The sequence below is a fragment of the Monodelphis domestica genome, chromosome 4, assembly GCF_027887165.1.
Source record: "Monodelphis domestica isolate mMonDom1 chromosome 4, mMonDom1.pri, whole genome shotgun sequence".
In the NCBI taxonomy this organism is placed as follows: domain Eukaryota; kingdom Metazoa; phylum Chordata; class Mammalia; order Didelphimorphia; family Didelphidae; genus Monodelphis; species Monodelphis domestica.
In genome coordinates this window covers 317,586,827-317,599,240 of record NC_077230.1, presented here as the reverse complement: position 1 = coordinate 317,599,240, position 12,414 = coordinate 317,586,827, and positions in this window count along the sequence as shown.

Here is a 12,414-nt window from a genome sequence, read left to right as displayed (position 1 = left end):
ACTATATGTACAAGATAATTAGGCATATAACGATGAAGCTGCAATTGGCAAAAAATGGGAAGAATCCCTTCCTGTTCTAAATCTTTTTTATCTTATTTATATGTGGTTTGTTATTACATTTTAAAAATAGTTTCTAGGATTTTTTTCCATAACTTTTACCTTCCATCTTGGAATCAAAAGCAGAAGAGTGGTAAAGGCTAGGCAGTGAGGGTTAAATGACTTGCTCAGGGTCACACAGTTAGGAAGTATCTGAGATCAGATTTGAACCCAGGTTCTCCTATCTCTAAAGCCTGGCTCTTAATCCACTGAACCTTCTAGTTGTCTCATAGGATTATTTTTAAATTACTAGCTAAACATAGCCAGTAGGTTAGCAGAGAATAAATGTTGTAATATTACATTTTGTAAATTGTAAGCAAAAGGTTATTTTTATATTATATACTGTTTGATTATGTCTTAGTTTGTCCTGGTTTTTACAATATTAAAGAGATTCAGTAAGTGCCCTGAAGCAGTATTAAATTATCCTGTGGATATTACCTTAATATTGAAATTCAGCTGGAAATGGAAAATTCTCAAAATCTATGTGTATTTTAGAATATTTGAACTGCCAAGAAAAAGAAAACTCGTGTGTGTATGCATATACACACATGCACCCACACCCCTAATGTGTGTATAACAACAATACAAAGCAGGATATGCTCGGGGCTTAAATAGTAGTGCAGGCAAAAAGTAGTCTAGGAGTTCAGAGAGTCCTGGGTTCCAGAAGGCCTGATGGAAGGTGGGGCTTGAAGGATCACATACTTGGAGTAAGATTTTCCTTATGAGAAGACTAGCACACACAAAGGGAAACTAGTGGAAACTAGTGGAAATGCACTAGTTGAAAGAGGTGTTACTAATAAATTGACAGCTTTATCAGTGTCAGGGATGATTATGTAAAAATACTTGAGAATCCAGAAAGCAGGAGTACAAACACAAGACATATCACAAGATGTCAGAGCTATGCCTGCCAGGGACACAGGGTGCCATGAGCTTCTTGAAGCCTCTCAAAATGGCACTGTCCTCAGAAGCACTTTTGGTGTCAGTGACCTCTGTCTTCTCTCACATCCCAACACACTCAACTCAACTGACTTCCCACTAGCTTTGGACCTGTTTGTTGCCCAGATGTCTCTTCTTAGACTTTGGCTCTTGTTTTTGGTGGGTTAATTTGCTGTTTTCCAAAAGAAATGGCCATTCCCCTTCTCTCCCATCCAAGACGCCCATTAACCAATTTTTCCCATTGTCTCTTAGGAGAGCCATCATTATTAGATGGGCACAAGGAGGAGAGAATGAGATCATACAGTTGGCCCACTGAAGGAAAGCCTGAAGGAGCTCATCTGTTTCCTGCCTAAGGGGAGCAGAAGGGTTTAGAGACATAATATAGATTGGCAAGTGAAGGACATGTACTCCTGGATTTTATTCAGTCTGGCCCCAGCAGCATCCAGTAACTTCTTCCTCTCCCCAAAACAAAATGTTACCCAGATGAAAAGATTTAGGTTGTAAAAAGTCCATGTTAACTGCTTTCCCCCTGCTTCCCTGACTTCCTCCACCATTCTTCACTCTCCTCCTCCCCCACCCTTGGCTACTAAAGGCTTCTGTCAGGCTCTACTGTCCTAGTTAACCTCTAAAGTCTTGTGTTCCCCTGGGATATATGACACCTCTCCCTTTCTGACCACTCAGAAGCAATCCTACCACTTACTGATGCTTAACCTTGATGCTCCCATTCCATCTGTATAGGATACCTTAAACCCTCAGAAGCCTCAGAAGGGGAAAAAAACTTTCCATTGCTTGTTCCTTTCAGGAGCCAAACAAAGTCTAAATCTGTGGAAGCCTTCTCTCCTTCAGCCAGCTTTCAGACTGATCTGTGAGTTATGGAATTGGACTCAATGATTATAAAGGGTTATATTCCCAACTACTAGTATTCTCCCCACTCCTATCCCATCCTGCCCCCTTTTTTGCCTTATTTCTCTTTTGCATAAATGTATGTACAAAGATAGTATGGTATAGTGGATGGAGAGCAGGCATTAAAGCATGAAGACCTGAGTTCAAGTCCCAACTCAAACACATAATATCTGTGCAACTCTAGGTAAGTCACTTAAGCTCTCAGTAAAACTAATTTTCAGAGCAGATGAGGAGATAGAATGGTAGAGAGAGTTCCCTATACTTATGAAATGTTGGATCCAGTTTCTATTCTTATCTTATGGACATGTTATCTCAATAGAATGTAAACTCTTTGATGGCAAGAACTCTTCCTTCTTTCCTTCTTTCCTTCCTTCCCTCCTTCCTTCCTTTCCTCCTTCTCTCCTTCCCTTCTTCCTCCCTTCCTCCCTCCTTCCCTTCCTTTCCTCCTTCTCTCCTTCCTTCCCTCCTTCTTTCCTTTCCTCCTTCTCTTCCTCCCTTCTTCCTTCCTCCCTCCCTCCCTTCCTTCCTTTCTTTCCTTCCTTATTTGTTTCCTTCCTTCATTTCTTCTCTCTCTGTATCTCTGTGTCTTTCTGTCTTCTCTCTCTCTGCCTCTTTCTCTGACTCTCTCTTTCTCTGACTCTCTCTCTCTCTCTCTCTCTCTCTCTCTCTCTATATATATATATATATATATATATATACACATATATATATGTCTTTCTATCTTCTCTCTCCCTCTCCCTCTGTCTCTGTCTCTCTCTCCCCCTCTGTCTCTCTGCCTCTGTCTGTCTCTGTCTCTGTCTCTGTCTCTGTGTCTCTCTGTGTCTCTGTGTCTCTCTGTCTCTGTCTCTGTCTCTCTGTCTCTCTCTCTCTCTGTCTCTCTCTCTCTCCCCTTTTTTCTCTTTATCCCTAGCTTATCACAAGTCCCTGCATATACCAGGCATATGATAAATACTTGTTGATTGATTGTCATGGAAAAACAAAGGCATAGCTAGTCTGGGGCCACAAGGGCCTTGCCCTAGAAGAGGGAATTTAAAGTGAGGGAAATTTAGAGAGAACAGTAGTTTTGCACACTGTTCTTTCAGCAGAATAGAAAATTATAAAGTAAGTGGATTATCAAATGTAACCTGGGAAACAAGGGGCTGGAGATTTGGTTTTCCATCAGCTGTGGGGTCAGTGGATAGTTCCCCATTCAACTCCTTTCTTTCACAGAGAAATCCCCTATCTGCCCAATATTTTCCTTCCCCCAGGGCTTCCCCACCTGTCTTGCTGTGCTCTACCCCTCAGTCCCAGCAGCAACCAACCCTCCCCCAAGGGAGGAGGACTATTAATAAGCTCAGTGCTACTCTGTTGACTGCTTTTGGTATAGGAAGGAGACCCCAAGACCCCTCTGGTGGAAAAGCAAAAAAAGAGCCCCCATAAATCTCGACAGTTGGATTAGATGACCTCAAAGATCCATTCTACTCCTGACACTCTATGCCTTTAGCCATTAAAGTAACTAACTCTCATTCAGCAGAACATGCCCTAATTTCTGCATTATTGTCACATATGGAATTAACAGAGTTGATTTGAAGCCACATTTCATGCTGTTTGCCTTACTTAATGCCACTTACCCTGAAAAACAATTATCCCAGGTGCCAAAATAATGTCTTAGGGCTCTGTGGAAAGGATACTGGTTGGTATAGTTGGAGAAATGCAAAGCCCGTTTCAGACTTTGAGTTTTTTATTTGATTTGGCCCAGTGCAAAGCTTGACAATTCCACCAGATGGCCCCCAACTTAATGCAATCCATTTCCAAATTTGGTTTTCAGCCCAGGACAGAGAGCAGCTGGACATTCGGGACTGCACAGGAAAAGTCTCTTACAATAGAATAAAAAGAAAAGGGTGAAAAGGAGGAAGAGAATTCTGTCAAAAGTAGCAGAAAGTCTAAATTTAAATCTTTAAAGAAAAGTAGTTTTCTTTCAGGCCTAGATAAGCATTCTTCAATAATTTGTTAATTCCACCCCCTCCCATCCTTAATGAACAAATGAGAATAGTTTCTGATTAGTGCATTCTTATATTCTAATGGTATTATTAAAATGAAACACTCCCAGCCCTCATAGTGGTTATATTCTTTTGATTTCCTATTTTAAGCACTTCAAAAGCCATAAGCATTATTTGCATAAAACAATGTGGTAATTCCAAACTATTCATATTTGCTCGTTAAAGGGAGAAAATAAATATTTTAAAATCCAGCTTATATTGTGAGCCCCCTTTATAGCCATAGCAATGGGCTTCTATTTTAAGGAGATTTGAATATAGGCTTTTCATGAGCACCCTTGAAGAGGAAACTTGCAACAGATTTTTGAGGCTTGGTTCTTAGGCAAAGGAAGATGGACTTTCCCTCTAAGTAATGGGGGTCTGTTGATAACTTTTGTATTGAGGAAGTGACATAACTTCCCTTCCATTTCATAAAATCTTGCTCTTAATTATATTCTGTCTGCTATTGTTCATTCATCATCTACCTAGCACAATGGAAGATAGAAGTATAAAGGATGTCTTGTACCTCTCTTGACATTTGAGAATTAGCTGGAATTTGTACATCAGAAACAAATGCTTCTCTTAGCCCAGGAACTGATTTGTGGCTATTGAATCTTTAAGCCAGAAGAAGGGCTTGAAATCACTCCTGAGAATTTTTAAAGAGACAAGCATAGTCTGTGACAGAAAGACTGATGTAGCAGCAATGGTGGCCAGATTCCCTTCTAGGAATTAATGAGCTGAGCTAGAAAGTATAGGCAGCAGAGAGGCAAGAGCTAAGGCCAAAAGGGGAAAGCAAAAGAGGAATTCGTTGTGGCAGAAAAATGAAAGATTAAGAAGATCTGTGTCCTTTTCAATCACATGATGAACAAAGAAATGGGAATTGCATTAGAGCACATGTACAACTTAACTTCTATTACATCACCTGCTATCTTGGGGGAGAGGGGAGACATGGAAAGGAGGGAGAGAACATATGTTGCAAAATATCAGAAAATGATTATTAAAATTGTGTCTACATGGAACCTGAAAAAAAATTTTTAAAGAAGGGCCAGTGGTCTACTCTAGATGTCTTTGAGCAGGATGAAGATTATAGTTACCTCCTCAAAAGTTGAGGGAAATTAAAAAATATATTTATATATGACATGTGTGTATATATTTGTATATATACACACATACTAATATCTACTCTTTTTTCAGCTTCCCCTTTTCATCTGTTTAATAACTGATACTGTAACATAGTCTGTTTACTTCTTTTTGTAAAGCATTTCCTGTATCCTGAATTTTTCTACAAATATAAAAAAGCTAAGTTTAAGCTGAGCAACTAGATGTCTCAGTAGTAGAGCACTATGCTTGGAATCAGGAAGACATCTTCATAAGATCATATCTGACCTCAAACAACTTACTAGTTTGGTGACCTCGGGCAAGTCACTTAACCTCATTTACCTTAATTTCCTCATCTGTAAAATGAACTGGAGAAGAAAATGGCAAACCACTCCAGAGCCTTTGCCAAGAAAATCCCAAATGGGGTAACAGAAAGTTGGACACTCCTAAAATGACTTAATAAGGACAAAAAAGGGTTAGCTGGAGAGAAACATAAACTTAAATTAGGGCAGAGAGCCAAAAAGTCTCTTTCCTTAGAGCTCTGACTTACTGTGATTGTTCTCCAATTATTTGTCTATAGAAACTCCAGAAAGTGATTGAAAAGTCAACCTGAAGTGCTCATTAAGTTATCCATTCACTAAAAAATGACCTAATTGTTCTAACAAGGTCTAGTTGATTGACTCTCCAGAGATAAAGTAAGGAAGAGAGTTCAATGATGGGCATCTCTGGAGGCAGTGAGGACCTTTTCTTTGAAAGTCTTCAAGTGAAAGTTGATGACCACTTTTCAAGAATGTTGTGGTGATGTTTCAAAGTCAGGAAGTAGCAGAAGTGGATGCCCTCTGAGGTATCTTCCAACTTTGGGATTCCATATGATTCTATGTAATTAGAATCCAGGACTGATGGGAGCAAGGGATGAGGGTAGGAATGGCGAGAGTCTGGAAGCAGGGACATTAGTCAATTTATTGCCATAAGATTAGATACTTTTTTGAACCATTTAAAAATCAATCATGACTAAGAGGATATAAACTGTATTTCCCTTTTTTGAAAGTTCTGTTCTCCCATCCTCCAAATGTACACCCTCTCTGTCTCTACACACACACACACACACACACACACACACACACACACACACACACACACACACACCATAGTAGCAGCACTGGATAGCTGTTCTATTGGTTGTAGTGTGGTTCCTAAGACTCAGATCAGATCCTTGAGATGAATACTTGCCCCCTGGGATAGATAAAAATGAAGAGCAACCCCTATTATTTTCCTGCAGTGATAGGAAATGTCTGTAGAATCAAGTATCAGAAAAATTTTAATAGAACTAGGAGAGGAAGGGAAAGGTTGTGGCAGAAAGCATAATGAATTTCAATTGGGGAAGGAGGTAAACTGAGAGTCACTGGGGTGTAATCCATTGCACCAAGAGTCAGAAGAGCTCAGCCTTTTTTTGCCATTAACTAGCTGTGTAACCTTGGGCTAGTTACTTAGGCTTTCTAGGACTCAGTTTCTTGATCTGTAAAATAAGAGAGTTGTACTATATGATCTCTAAAATCTTCCCTATTCTAACATTGTCATAATCCTATGAGAGGAAAGATAGGGACAGCAAGACAAGAGGAGATATGTTAGAGATATGCTGAGATGACTTAGTAACAACTCAGTAGTCTTGACTCCCACAGAGTTAGAGTAAATATTAATGGAGACTGGGTAACTTTAATCCTAATCCATCCCCAAATTTCTTCCCCCAAGTGTTCCTATTGAGAATTTAGATTCCATCATTCTTCCTTGATGGCTTACTTCCTTTGTCAGAAACCAGAGGCACTGAGAACACTGTATAAATGTCAGAGAGAGGGCACACTTTATTGAATCTGAATTTGCTTCATATATCCCTGGGTTATGTTCAATGACCATAGGCCTCAGTACTAATAAGGGTTGTCCAAATGCCTAGGATATCATTGGTCAATTTGGAGGCTTCCACAGGGTGATTATATTTGACATCATTTCAGTTATATATCTGACTCTTTGTGACCCTATTTGGAACTTTCTTGGCAAAGACACTTGTTCATCATTTCCTTCTCCATTTCATTTTATAGATAAAGAACTGAGGCATAGAGAACCCTCCATGTGACCTGCCCTGGATCTGAGGCTGGATTTGAATCCATGAAGATGAGTTTTCCTAGTTGCAAGCTCAGTGCTCTATCCACTGCACCACCTAGAGTACAAATAACTAGACCACAAATGCTCCTGAACTCTTTTAGGGTTAATTCCTGAGAATCATTGTTAATATAATGATGACAGGGGAGAAAGGCTGTCCTGGAATCAGGAACTCCTGGGTAAGTAAACTCCTTACACCAGTCTAGGTCAATAACTTCTCTGAATCTTATAAAGCTACCTGGGGGGCTCTTACATGAAAGGTCGAGTGTCACACAACCAATATGTGCCTGAGTCAGAACTTGTCCCCACTCCTTCCTGACTCTGAGGCTGATTGCCTACTCGCTATTACTGTCTCATTTTACAGGATAAGCAAACTAAGGCTAACTCAGAGATGTTGGAACAAGGTCAAATAGCTAGTAAATGGCAGAATCGAGTCTCAAGCCCAGGTGATCTGATTACCAGCATTCTGTGTTCTAAGATCTGACCTTGAGAAGTCTCCTATAATGGTGCTACATTATTTTGCCCCCAACGTTCCATTTCCTTTCACCATGTGTCATACAGTTGAATGGGACAAAAACTAATTGGTGGCTAAATAATACAGGCACTTCAGATACATTGGCTTCAGATATACCCACAAAGGAGATTTTAACATCATGGGAGCTTTGCATGAGAGAATCAATGATCCTAAAAAAAGGAAACAGATCGTAGCTAATGGACCATGGAATTAGATTTTAGTGCCAGCTTTGAGAAAAGAAAAAACTTCCCTTGGAATTACTTTTTTTTGATACAATTACTTCCATTGACTGTTCTAAAAGCGACCCCTTAGCAAGCAAATGGTTACTTAAGCATGGTGGTACACCCACACCTGTGCCTTCCTCATGTTTTGAACTTTCTTCAACTAGACCCATCAATACCACTATTACATTTATTTTCTAAGGTGATCAGGGAAAAAGGAAAAGAATGTATATATTCTAAAATATCTCTAACACCTCTCATTGTGGTGACAAAGAACTGGAAATCAAAGGAATGACCATCCATTGGGGAATAGCTAAATAAGTTGTGGAATATGACTGTGATGGAATACTGCTGTGCTATAAGAAATGATGAACAGGTACATTTTGGGAAAACATGGAAAGACCTACATGAAATTATGAAGAGTGAAACAAGCAGAATCAAGAGAATGTTATATGCAGCCATTTTAATATTGTTTGAATAATGACTTTTGTATGTCTACCTCCAGAAAAAGAACTGATAAATCAAAATAAGTTTTATATATACAGATATCTTTTTGTCAGATGATGCCTTCTCTTATGGAAGAGGGCAGAGAGGAAGGGAATTATGTAGATATCTTAATATAACAAATAAAAAAAATTTAAAGATAATTAAAATAAAAATAATAAGGATATTTTCATTTATTAAAATGTTTCATTTTTCCTATTTCCTCAAAAATGCCTTTAATCTGAAATTGTCACCCATATCTTCAAAAAGCATCTCTTAGGTTCTTCATTGTGCACCCAGTATAATGCTTATCTTTGAACAACAACAACAAAAAAAAAACATATAGATAGAGCCTCTGCCCCATAGAAACTTGACTTATTATGAGTAAGATATCTCCAGGCCCAACACAGTAGGTGCTTAATAAAAACTTACTGTTTGATTGATTGATGGATGGGGATAAATATTTTCAGAGCAGTGCTTACAGTAAAGAAGAAAAGGCAGTGAAGTGGGTAGTGTATAATTCACACTGGAAAAACACAGAGGCAGCATATTGTGGTAAGAAAGATACTAGGAGGAGAACTAAGAGAATATGATGTATACAGCTCCTTAGGGGACATTCTTGTCTCTATATTGTTCCAGAGGCATGGCTAGATTGGATCAGGTTTTTAGAATATGTCAAGAGACATACTGAAAAATATGTGCTTAGCTGTACCTTGGAGAGTTCTGAAATGGGAGCTAAGAGATCTGCTTTATAGCTCCCATCACTAATCTGATACATGATCTTGTGCCATTCTCTGGATCTCAGTTTCCACAATAAATGAAGTGGTTACAAGATCACTTCTATATTCTCTTCCAGTTCAATAGTCTTTGAGTCTATAATATGAATTGATTAACTATGGGTGCATGTTTCAATAAAAAGCTATTAAGCAGCTACTATATGCCACTAAGAAAAGCAAGACAATCCTTACTCTCAAGGAGCTCATGGTCTAATGGGGGAGACAACATGTAAACAACTATGAACAGGTGACATATATTCAGGATAACCTGGAAATAATCAATAGAGGGAAGGTACCAGAAATAAGGCGATCAAGAGTGGGAAGGCTCCTTGTAAAAGGAGGGATTTTAGTTAGGTCTTGAGCATAACTTCAGTAACTTGACCATGGGATTAGATTTCAGTGTCAGCTGAAAGATTTAAAGGAGAAAAATGTGTTTTAGACTCTGAAGAAAAAGGCAAGATGGCAGCCTACCACATCCTATACCATTTTCAACATTGCATAGGGACATAAAGACAACAGACTAATACGATCGTGGTGATGGTAGTTGTATAAATACAATTCTGAACTTTCAAACTTCCTGATCTAACCTGGTGAATCAGGTAAAGAGAATATTCAGCTGATACCTGAGCGGAATGCTAGCATATAATGTCATTACAGGAAGAAAGGATGTTCTGAGCTGGGAGACTGCAGGTTGGTACAGTGAAGGTGTGAGAAGGGCGTTTTGGGGGGATATGTATCTCCACTCCTTTAGGGAATAGCCAAGGTAAGTGGTGGTTAATCACATGGACATTTGTGCTGGAATATTGAGCATGTCAGATGGGAGCAAAGGGGCAGGTACATGTGGAAACAGACCAATATTGGGGTAAGTTTAGAGGGAATGTGGTTCCTGCCTCTATCCCAGGTGATATGGTCAAAGGGTTTAGGTAAGGTGGTTGCAAATTATATAACAATAAAACTGAGGTCACACCTTCATAAGTTATGATCAAGTCCCCTGAGTGACTCAGAAGGGAACCTAATGACTGAGTAAATAAATGAACTGACCCTTTTGGAGGGGATTAAATAGTTAAACTGGGGGGAGGGGAGAGAGCTAGGTGGCCCGGTCAGGATTTTTTTAAGCAGTTAAGCTATGGAGAATTTTAAGGGGTATAAACTTGGAAATGTTTTATGGAGAAAACCTTTTTTGGGTACGGATAGAGAAAGAGGTGATTTATCTCTCTCTGCCTCTCTTAGTCATGATATCTAGCAGTGCTCAGAGGAATATATCTTGTCCAAATGATTCAAGAGCTTATTCATTTAATTTCAAGTATACAGTGAAGCAGGAAATTATATAGCACAAAGAATAGAGTACTGGACTTGAAGACTTGAGTTCAGAACTGGCCTCAGACACATACTAGCTGTGTGATCCTTGCAAATCACTTTCTCTGTTTGTCTCAGTTTACTTCACCTGCAAAATCGGGATAATAATAGTACCTTCCTCCTAGGATTATTGTGAGTATCAAATGAGGGTATTATACTCCTAACAAGACTGTTGAGATTTTAATCTCCCTAGCATTGCCTTTCTGCTACCCTTGTTCCTAGTTAGCTTCTTTATTTTACCTCCATTTTCTGGAATGTTCTTTCTCTTTGATCCAGTTATTACAAAATCACTTTTTACTTCTTGTCACAACCAAATGAAAAACAATTTGACAACAGTAGGAAAAGCAAAGGTAATACCATCCACTAATCACATAGTTAGAATAGAAATTAGTAGTATGGAATTACATCATCACCCCAAAGTTCTACTCCCAGATCCTAAATTCCAAGCAGGTAACAAGGATAGGGTGTTAGATTAGCCACACATAGATAAAAAGGGATTGCAATTCTCTGTGACACAGTAGTCACTGTATGCTTACAGATTACTGAGAGTTCACAGTTCAAACTGGGTTGCCACCCACATCATTGAGAAATTAGGAACTAAATGCTACTCCTATTGCAACTTCTGCCAAGAAAGGAGTGAGCAAAAGACAGACTCCCTTCAAGCTTGGGGAGTGCCAGGGAAATAAAGCAAGTCACCAAAGTATCTTCCTTTCATGGTTATTATCTCCTCAGTTGCTTTCATTTTCCTCCCAATGCTAATTTTAAAGCCCTGGCCACATGCTTATCTACTCAGCTCCCATTTCTTCCCTCCTCCCTTTAAACAGATCAGAAAGAAAGAAGAAACAAAAACCATAGCAAATCATTTAAATATTGGCATGGTATCAAAGCACCCTTCTTTTCATTTGTTAATGAGCAGAGAATTTGAAAAGAGAAAGTATAGTGGATGCAAGGAAGAAACATGGGGGGCTAGAAGTCATAATGCATATGTCTGTAGTGCTTGAGGTTTGGGATCCTTTTGTGCCATCTTGGTGTGATCACTCAAAAGCCATAGGAGCTTGAAGTTTGATGGTTCTCGGGCTATGGGTACCAGGTTCACTTTGGGAGTAAACTGCAGTCAGGAACAGTCTCCTGCAGGATGTGTAAAGATGGCCTCTTTTCTCTAGGACAAGATAATTTCTTTATATTCAGGAATACTCAAGGGTTAATCCAACAATCCATTTAAAGGAAGAGGACAAGTTATGGTCCATATATTTTCTCCCTCTCCCATTCTCAACTTTCTTCTCCCTTTCCTGTTCCCATCCCTCTCTTATCTCCCTTCTCATGTGCCTGTTGTCTTGCTAGCCTTTATCTTCATGGAAGTTCTTTGTCAGTTCAGGGGTACATCAGAGTTAGTATGGTGTAAAGGGGGCAAGAAGTAGGAAGACAAGGGAAGTCATCCTTAAGAGTCCCTCTGGCCAGAAGTGTACCTTGTGTATGGTAGTCCTTAATAAAAGTTTGTTTATTGAATAGCAATAGGTGGTATGGGTAGCTCTTTTACTCTCCAGGAATGCTCTTCAGAATTAAAAAGGTTAGGAATCATATACAGTTTTAACCTGACCTAGAACTCATCCCATTTTACCATCAAAGAACTATGTTCTGTTTCCTGAGAAATAAGCTTCAAGTGTCTCCTCAGATACAGAGTAAGTTATTTCCTATGAAGGGTGCAGAAATCCTGCTTTGTCATGAAAGCTTACCAAGTCCAGATGCTTAGTTGAGAATAATAATAATAACATTTATGTAGCACTTAATATGTGCCAAGTACTATGCTAAGTACTATACAAATATCTCATGTAATCATCACAATAATGTTAGGAGGTAAGTGT